This window comes from the organism of the source record quoted next, unplaced genomic scaffold (assembly GCF_019419815.1).
Source record: "Pyrus x bretschneideri cultivar Hongxiangsu unplaced genomic scaffold, Pyrus_bretschneideri_v1 Contig54, whole genome shotgun sequence".
Classification (NCBI taxonomy): Eukaryota; Viridiplantae; Streptophyta; class Magnoliopsida; order Rosales; family Rosaceae; genus Pyrus; species Pyrus x bretschneideri.
The window spans coordinates 2,336,173-2,344,281 of record NW_025999792.1 but is presented as its reverse complement, the minus strand read 5'-3'; the positions used below and the strand labels follow the sequence as shown (position 1 = coordinate 2,344,281).

At 37.2% G+C, this 8,109-nt stretch overlaps 1 pseudogene; it reads left to right on the top strand.

Annotated features, from left to right (window-relative positions):
• Positions 1–5,780: 5,780 nt before the first annotated feature.
• On the top strand, positions 5,781–7,052 carry LOC103933277 (annotated as a pseudogene).
• Positions 7,053–8,109: the final 1,057 nt, after the last annotated feature.

The window sequence follows — 8,109 nt, the reverse complement described above, 5'->3', positions numbered from 1 at the left end:
TGCACCTATAGATTCTTCAACCCCCACTGAGGGAAAGGAAGTGGCAAAAGAAGACCAGCCTTGAAGTTTCTTAGTAAAGATATAGGCTTGTCCCTTCTGTGATTCAAGCTTTGCTTTTCATCCAATATACATGTTATAGAAAAGTCCCAATCTGATAAATTTATCTAAAGTAAATGAAGTTTATAAGAGAAATGAGTGACGAAGCGGAATCGAGTAAACTTGTGGGCTCAAAACAGAGCTCAAAAGCCCCCCGACAATGTTGATTCGGAAAAACTTTACCTCCCAAACTTAGCATTCATAAAATATTTTCATCGCGATTTCTGGTTACCAGGAATTAGACATCAAACCCATGAAAAAACTTATGCTTTGCACTCATTGAAACACATTTATTGGATTCAGAGTTTTGAATTGTACCTGAAATTTACTCGTAGATAGGGGTTAATTATTCTATGCCTTGCCCCAGTTCTTGGGCCAAAGGCTTCAATACTTGCAATATGGTGCTAAGGAAATGGGTTTTCTCTAGCCCGAGTTGCGTGTCTATTTCTAGTTAATCTTAAACAAAAATTCTTTGCAGGCTTAGTCATCAGCATGTAGGTTGAAAACACTTTCGGATATTTTTGTCAGACTCTACGCTTCGGACCTGAGCGTTTTCGATTACACAACCTTGACTGGCTTGGTCAAAATCATTTTCGCATATCAAAACTCCAATGGAATAAAGTTCCTCTTAAGTATTTCCTAGTCCAGATGCCCCCTTCGGACCTGCTAATATATGATGCTTTAGAACATATTTTTCTTAGTGTGTTGGTCTAGGATAAATGTAGTCGTACTCGGGGACAGAGTTCAGAGTACACTTTCAAATGATTTTCGAATCGCCTTTTTGACTATTCCCTTGAATGGCTTAGAGCCTAGAATTGAATGTTATAACCCACAACTTTGTTAGTTGCATAAACTTTCTTGAGGTCTGATGGTGTATTGAACTTTCGAGTCAGAACGTCATGTGCCCATGCTCATAGCCTGCTAATCGTTACCACACTTATTACAGTTCATAGTCTCCCAAGCTGCTAACCGTTCAGCATAGAATGGGCTAAAAGAGACTCCTCTGACAATGTTACATTGAATTTTAGAGTTGTATTCATGTGAAGTCTTCAAAGTTTTACGTTTCGAGTAAGTTATTCCCTGCATCACCGGAAAGAAAAGAAAGAACGTAAATTGAAATCAAGAAGGGTAAAATTTCTTTATTCATGGAAAAATAGGATTAATTAACAAGGGGTGTGATTGAATCCAAAAATGATTGCCTACATATCTTTGGGAAGGATAATCAAATCACTAGTGTAATTCTAAAGAAAAATGATATAATGCAAGAATTACATAAGGGATCACTTTTGACGATAAGCCTATGGTAAGTCGTTGGGTGATAACTTTTCCAAGAACTTGTCCTCACGCAAACAGCATGCTATTAAGTCTAGAATGGACATCTTACATATCCAAGGAAGGGAATCAAGCAGCATATAGTTCAGATGGTGCTTTACGTGGACCACTTAGTGAGCTCTGCTATGGGCTCACCTCTTGCTAGTAGGGGCTCTTCCTTCCAACATCAGTTCTTCAGTTCCCTTAGGGTTCGATCTTCTACTGTTTGTCCTCATGGATGGATAGCGGGGCAAGAGATTATCACCCAAGGGAATCTTATTTATGCAATGTAACCATTCTCGATCAAGGATGGCATTGTAAAGAGATAGGCAATTCATAACATGGAAAGTCATTAAATTTTTAGATGATTTTGCTTGTAAGATAAGTTGTATTGTACCCATAATATTGAGCAGAGTTCCATCAAAGGCTTGGATAATAACCCTTTTAAAAGTTGACTTTCCCGAGGATGCTTATCCTCTTAGTCAAGCCAGTGAAAAGATGTTGCCTTCTGATCCATTATCTATCAAAAGTCGGCCTACCATGGCATCAGAGATTTACAACTTGATGATGAGAGTGTCGTCTAGGGGAAGGTGGGTAGTTTTTGGTGTCATGATAAAGATCACGGGAATCTTTGGTTGGTCTCTTTCACGCGCTGCCTTCTTCCTTTTCTATGCTTTGTGGAAGCGTTCCTGCTTTCCTCCTATACGGTTGACTCGGGAAGCCAACCTCCTTCCAGAATATCGGGCCAAATGTAAACCTTGTGTTCTCCGTGGCTTTCCATGGGGTGGTTTTGGGATAAGTTCTTGAGTCAGTATGTTTGGACCTTGACTGATCATCTTTGAGGTTACTTGGTTGGCTGAATTTTTGAAATGGGCGAAAGTGTCTTCAATGTTTTTCATCCTCTCGTCTAGCTTGGAGAGTCTTGCCTATTTCCTGGATAACAAATTCTTCCAGAGATCTTTCATTGATGCACGTATCTTCAACGTATCATCCTAGACTTGATTCATGAAAAAGGCGTTATCAAAATTCAGGTCTATAACCTGACCGTAAGATGACTGTCTGAGTAAAGTTTCCATAAGGTTGAGTGATCTAGTTGAGAGGAATAAGAGTTCACTCTCAATGAAAGTACCAATTGTTAGAATCAAATTCGCGCACCATTGTGTATGGAGGAAGTGCTTCAAACCTGACTACTTGCAAAACAATAAGTGTGCCAGCCAAAGGCTCTTCGATAATCAAGTTAAAGAACAATTTTAAACTCAAGCAGCAAGGAAAATAATTCAAGTGTTTAGATTACATTACCAAATATGAACCCTAGATGCAATGTATTTATACCATGGGGAGAAAGACCTTTTTAGGATTGAATCCTTGATCTAAGCAGGTAGAATCCCAGAAGATATCCAGAAGTAAATAGTACATCCTATTAAGAGTTATGATTACTTGTGAGGCATGTCAATCCTTAGATTGTATGAACTCTAAGACTTAAAGGATCAGATTGTGTCCATATCTGGATCAGATTGCACATACTACGGAACAAGCATGGTCATCCAGCAAAGTCGCTAAGACTTTTCCTTTTGCCCCAGAACAGGATGATGATGGCATCTCTGCTTCTTTTGATCTAGCTCCGCCTGGAGCTGGTGAGTCCATGATCGGACTTCTGAGTTATTTATATTTGGATCAGCCTTACTTTTGCCCTAGAAAATCATGATCCCACATTAAACTTATCCTTAAAGAACTAGGGTTTCTTACACTTAGAGAAAGCTTGCTCTGCATGGTGCATTCTTGCACTTGTCATTCTTCTTCCCCTACGTGGTTGTGCCTCTCCTCTTTTATAGCATACTAATGGCTTATGTATATAGAAGCAGGAAGTTTTCCAAGCTCCAGCTAAGGAATCTCTTGGTCTTTTCTCCTTTTCCAATTTAGTTAAGTCTTCCTTTCATCTTTCCATGGCTGCAGCTTCATGTTTCCTTTTTAGTATAACGCTACAGAGGCTAGGAGCCCCGTAAAGATTGTTTGAGCACACTGCCCAAAGTTTCTCCTTTCCTGGACCAAGTCCCACAGTACCTTTCCTTGATCAAGTCCCACAGCACGACTATATCTTTGGTAATGCCTCTTTCTGCTTTCTCTCCTCTTTTTCCTTTGTGAACTTGGAAAGGAAAGATTCTTTTTTGCACAACAAAAGGCGTGTGCGACTCTAGGTAAACATGTGATTTGTTCTTATTTGGTTAGCTCAGCTTTGGGTTTTGGTCGATTCCAAAGTATTCTAGTTGGTTTGTAAGTGAAAGGGTAAGGAGAAAGCTATTCTCTCTCAAGCCTTCCTACTGAAGCCAAAATCATGAGCTCTAACTTTTAGTTCTCCCAAGAAACCCAAAAGTCTTCCACAATTCTAATTTCACGCATGCCTAGTGAACTTCTGTAACCATCCACACCACGAACGACTCGACAAGTCCCATTACATGGATTGAGATCATTTAAGTGTGTCGCATACTTGGCATGACTCGTATTATAATATTAATGTATTAATATCACAATACGGCTTGGCATGGTAGATATGCGTGATTTTCTTGGACTTAAGCATCTAATAAACTATTATTTTGTTGACATAACATGATCGTAAATTGGCATATTTTTCATTTTGTACTTTATGCATAGATTTAAGCTCGGCTTGTGGTACTTCCACAACTATTTGGTCTTGAGACATGAAGTAAACTCTGTCCCACAACGAATGTGACTGGTACAGACGTGTATCACTAAATTACAACAATTCAACTTTACATCTCGTTATAATATAAAGGAAATTACAAGATTTGAGACTCATATCACTAAATCTCTAAGAATCGAGAAATTATTATATTTAACTATTTCTTGTCTGCTTCACCTGTTCTTTCATTACCACATTTACCTATAAAAGAAATCGAATGATTAATGCAAAAAAAATAATAGAGGACAAAAGTCACTTTCACTGCTTGTCATGAATCCATTTCTTTTTAACAAGTTGGAGAGCAGATTATTATGATAAATAACAAGAATTATGGCAGTGAAGGAAAATACATAACCTGCTGTTCGATAAGCATCATTTTTGTTGGCTAGGTATGCCTCTCTGGAGCTTAACCATAGAGCCCTCAAAACCTCTTCAAACAATGGCCAAACTTACAGTAGTAGATTTCTCCAATAAAGACCGCTTCAAGCCAGGGACCAGTTCTTGGTTCTCGATACGCAAAGACAATTGTCATGTACTTGAAGAGCTTGGCTGTTTCGTGGCAAAACTACCCGACATAATTCCTTCTGAGATTCGCAGTCCCTTGTTTGGTACGTTGGATGAATTGTCTGATTTCCCCACCGAAACCAAGCTGCAAAGATTCTCTCTTACGATCCTATGTAAACCCAAAACAGGCCTATTTTGTCAGGTTTCACTAAAGAATTTGCAATGATGTAAACTCTGTCCTGTTAGGTTTTTTCCATGATGTGAGTAATAATAAAACCATAGTTTAGAGTATGTCAAGAAAACAAATGGACTTATATTAATATTGGACTTGTAGTAATTTAATTATGATAAATTACAGAGGAGGGAAACAATAGAACTCAAACTTTTGAATTAGAATTGGTTTCAAACTCTAAAAATTGACATGTAACTGCTGCCACAATAGGAGGGGCAGTTATCATTTTAGACAATAAATATAGCTTGGTCCCTCTTCTCAGATTACCATGTTCATATAGCACTAGTCCTATTGAAAGTGAGAACTATTACGAATCTAAGAGAAGAGAAGAACCTTGCTGCTAGTTTTCATGGCGAATCCTGCAAGTAAGCTTATTGTCTTGTACACTTAAATGAAATACTTTTACTGAGTGATAATTTTGTGTTGATGTAGTTTATGGTTTGGTTGATGATGTTGATAAACAATGAATGTTTACATGTCCCACAACAAATGTGACTGGTACAGACGTATATCACTAAATTGCAACAATTCAACTCTACTTCTTGCTTATAACATAACGGAAAGTACAAAAATTGGGACGTAGATCACTAAATCTCTAAGTTACGAGAAATTATTATATTTAATTGTTTCTTATCTGCTTCACCTGTTCTTTCATTACCACATTTACCTATAAAAGAAATCGAATGATTAATGCAAAAAAAATAATAGAGGACAAAAGTCAATGTCACTGCTTGTCATGAATCCATTTCTTTTTAACAAGTTGGAGAGCAGATTAATATGATAAATATGAAGAACAACCCGCCCACTTCAGATAGACATTAAAGAAATATGACAGTGAAGGAAAATACATTACCTGCTGTTCTATAAGTATCATTTTTGTTGGCTAGGTATATGCATCTCTGGAGCTTAACCATAGAGCCCTCAAAACCTATTCACACAATGGCCAAACTTACAGTGGTAGATTTCTCCGATAAAGACTGCTTCAAGTCAGGGACCAGTTCTTGGCTCTCAATACGCAAAGACATTTGTCATGCACTTGAAGAGCTTGGCTGTTTCGTGGCAAAACTAGCCGACATAATTCCTTCTGAGATTCGCAGTGCCTTCTTTGGTACGTTGGATGAGTTGTTTGATTTCCCAACCAAAACCAAGCAGCAAATTACTTATGAAAAGCCTTTCCCCATTGGCTACATACCTTATAGCGCTGCTACTGAATGAATCACGATTGGTTGTGCTACAAACCCTGAAGAAACTAAAAAGTTTACGCATCACTTTTGGCCCAATGGAAACGATCAATTTCGGTATAAAATCTCAACTGAAATCCATCATAAACATCCCAAGAAAATCGTCAAAATGCTACTTTTTCCTTTTTAATTTTTACTCATTTACACTGTTCTAATTTGTTCTTTGTTGGGCAGTCAAGGCGCTGATTTGTATGTAAAAGTGATGGAAAAACTAGATCATGCTGTGACAAGAATGGTGTTTGAAAACTAAGGCGTAGAGAAGTACCATGATGATCACATTCAATCAGTTGTTTACCTCTACAAATTTAGTAAATACAATGATCCTGAGAAAACTGGAATGGATGTGGGTATCCACGGCCATACAGACAAGGACTTTAGCACCGTACTCTATCAAAATCATGTCAAAGGTCTGGAAATAAAGTCAAAGGACGATGAGTGGATTTCTTTTGATCCTGTGCCTTCATCCTTCATCTATATGGCTGGTGATGGATTTAAGGTATGCTACAAAATTATGTGATATGTATGTCACGAGTCTGGTAATAAATTAAAGTCTAAAATTGAATAGCAAAGCCTATGATCATTTGGTCTATTGGCACAGGCACATGCTCAACTAATGATTGATATTCGTCAAAAAACAAAAAACTTACGATTGATATCATTGTATAATTTATATTGCAATATGTGCTAAATCTTAGTGGGTGTGTTTCTGGTTTTGGTTGACCTAGGTTTGGAGCGACGACGGAATTCATACTTGTAAACATCGAGTCACTTAGAGGGAGAATGATGTAAGATACTCGTTAGCTCTATTTTCATACAAGGAAGGGGAAACATGCGTACCCAATGAGCTTGTAGACAAGGACCAACCCTAAAGTATAAGCCATTGCATCTGTTAGAGTATGTTCAATATTTCATGAAGAATTACCGCACACTTGGACCTAACTTTTCCATCAAGACATATTGTGGTGTTTGATCTGTCGGGTCCGAGACTCCAAGTCAATCCCTCTCTTATTGTTTTACTTAATTAATATGCGACGTGTATTTTACTATTCTATTTTCTCTGTGTGTTTGTTTAGTATATGTTTATGTGGTGGACATCATGTTATCGCTTCTTATTTAATGTCAATTGCTTGTTGGATACAGTTCTAGAGTAATGAGAGTGTTTGTTTAGTACATGCTTATTTCATCCACCTCGTGGCATTGCTTCGCATTTGTTTAGTATATGTTTATTATTCATGTGAGGAAGACTACATTTTTTAAGCCACATTGTCCTTTAGTAATTTTAGGCTTTTACGTTAAAACGTAAATTTTCGGATCAAAGTGTAATACACAAAAGTATCAAAATTTTATGTAATTGCATAAAAATTCCAAAAGTACGCCCATTATAGGGGTGGCCGGATTTGGTGTGTAAGAGAAGTTGAGCACATTTCAAAAATGAAAAGTGATTGGTATGGTGTTGAGTGAAAGGTGAGGTAAGAGAGAGTGAGCACATTTCAAAAATGAAAGGCGATTGGTATGGTGTCGAGTGAAAGGTAAGGCGATGAGTGAATAGTGAAAAGTACCAATCAATTCATATCAACTTCAACAAACAAATTTCAAACACAAATTCAAAACAATTTTTGAATCAAACACCCAAACTTTATGTTTTTGTTATGAAAAAGAAGAACAAAACAAGAACATTGAAGAACATCCCTGAAAACCCATAAAAGCTCCATGAAAAATTTTCACCTAAAACACCCAAAGACCTCTCAAACTTAAGGTAAATAACATATTAATATACTAGGGTACTTACTGGGTTCCTAATGTCACTTTAAAACTCTTTTCATAAGACAAACAAGAACCCAAAAAATCTACCCATGAATTTGGCCAAATTTCCCAAAACAAAAGGCACCAAATTTTAACTCCAAAATTCATGCTCATATCAACTACATCTACAACATTTGAGATGACAAATTTTTAAACAAAATTTTGCATTCAAAGAAGCAAGAACATGTTTGTGATCATTACAACATTCAAATCAAAGACTATGA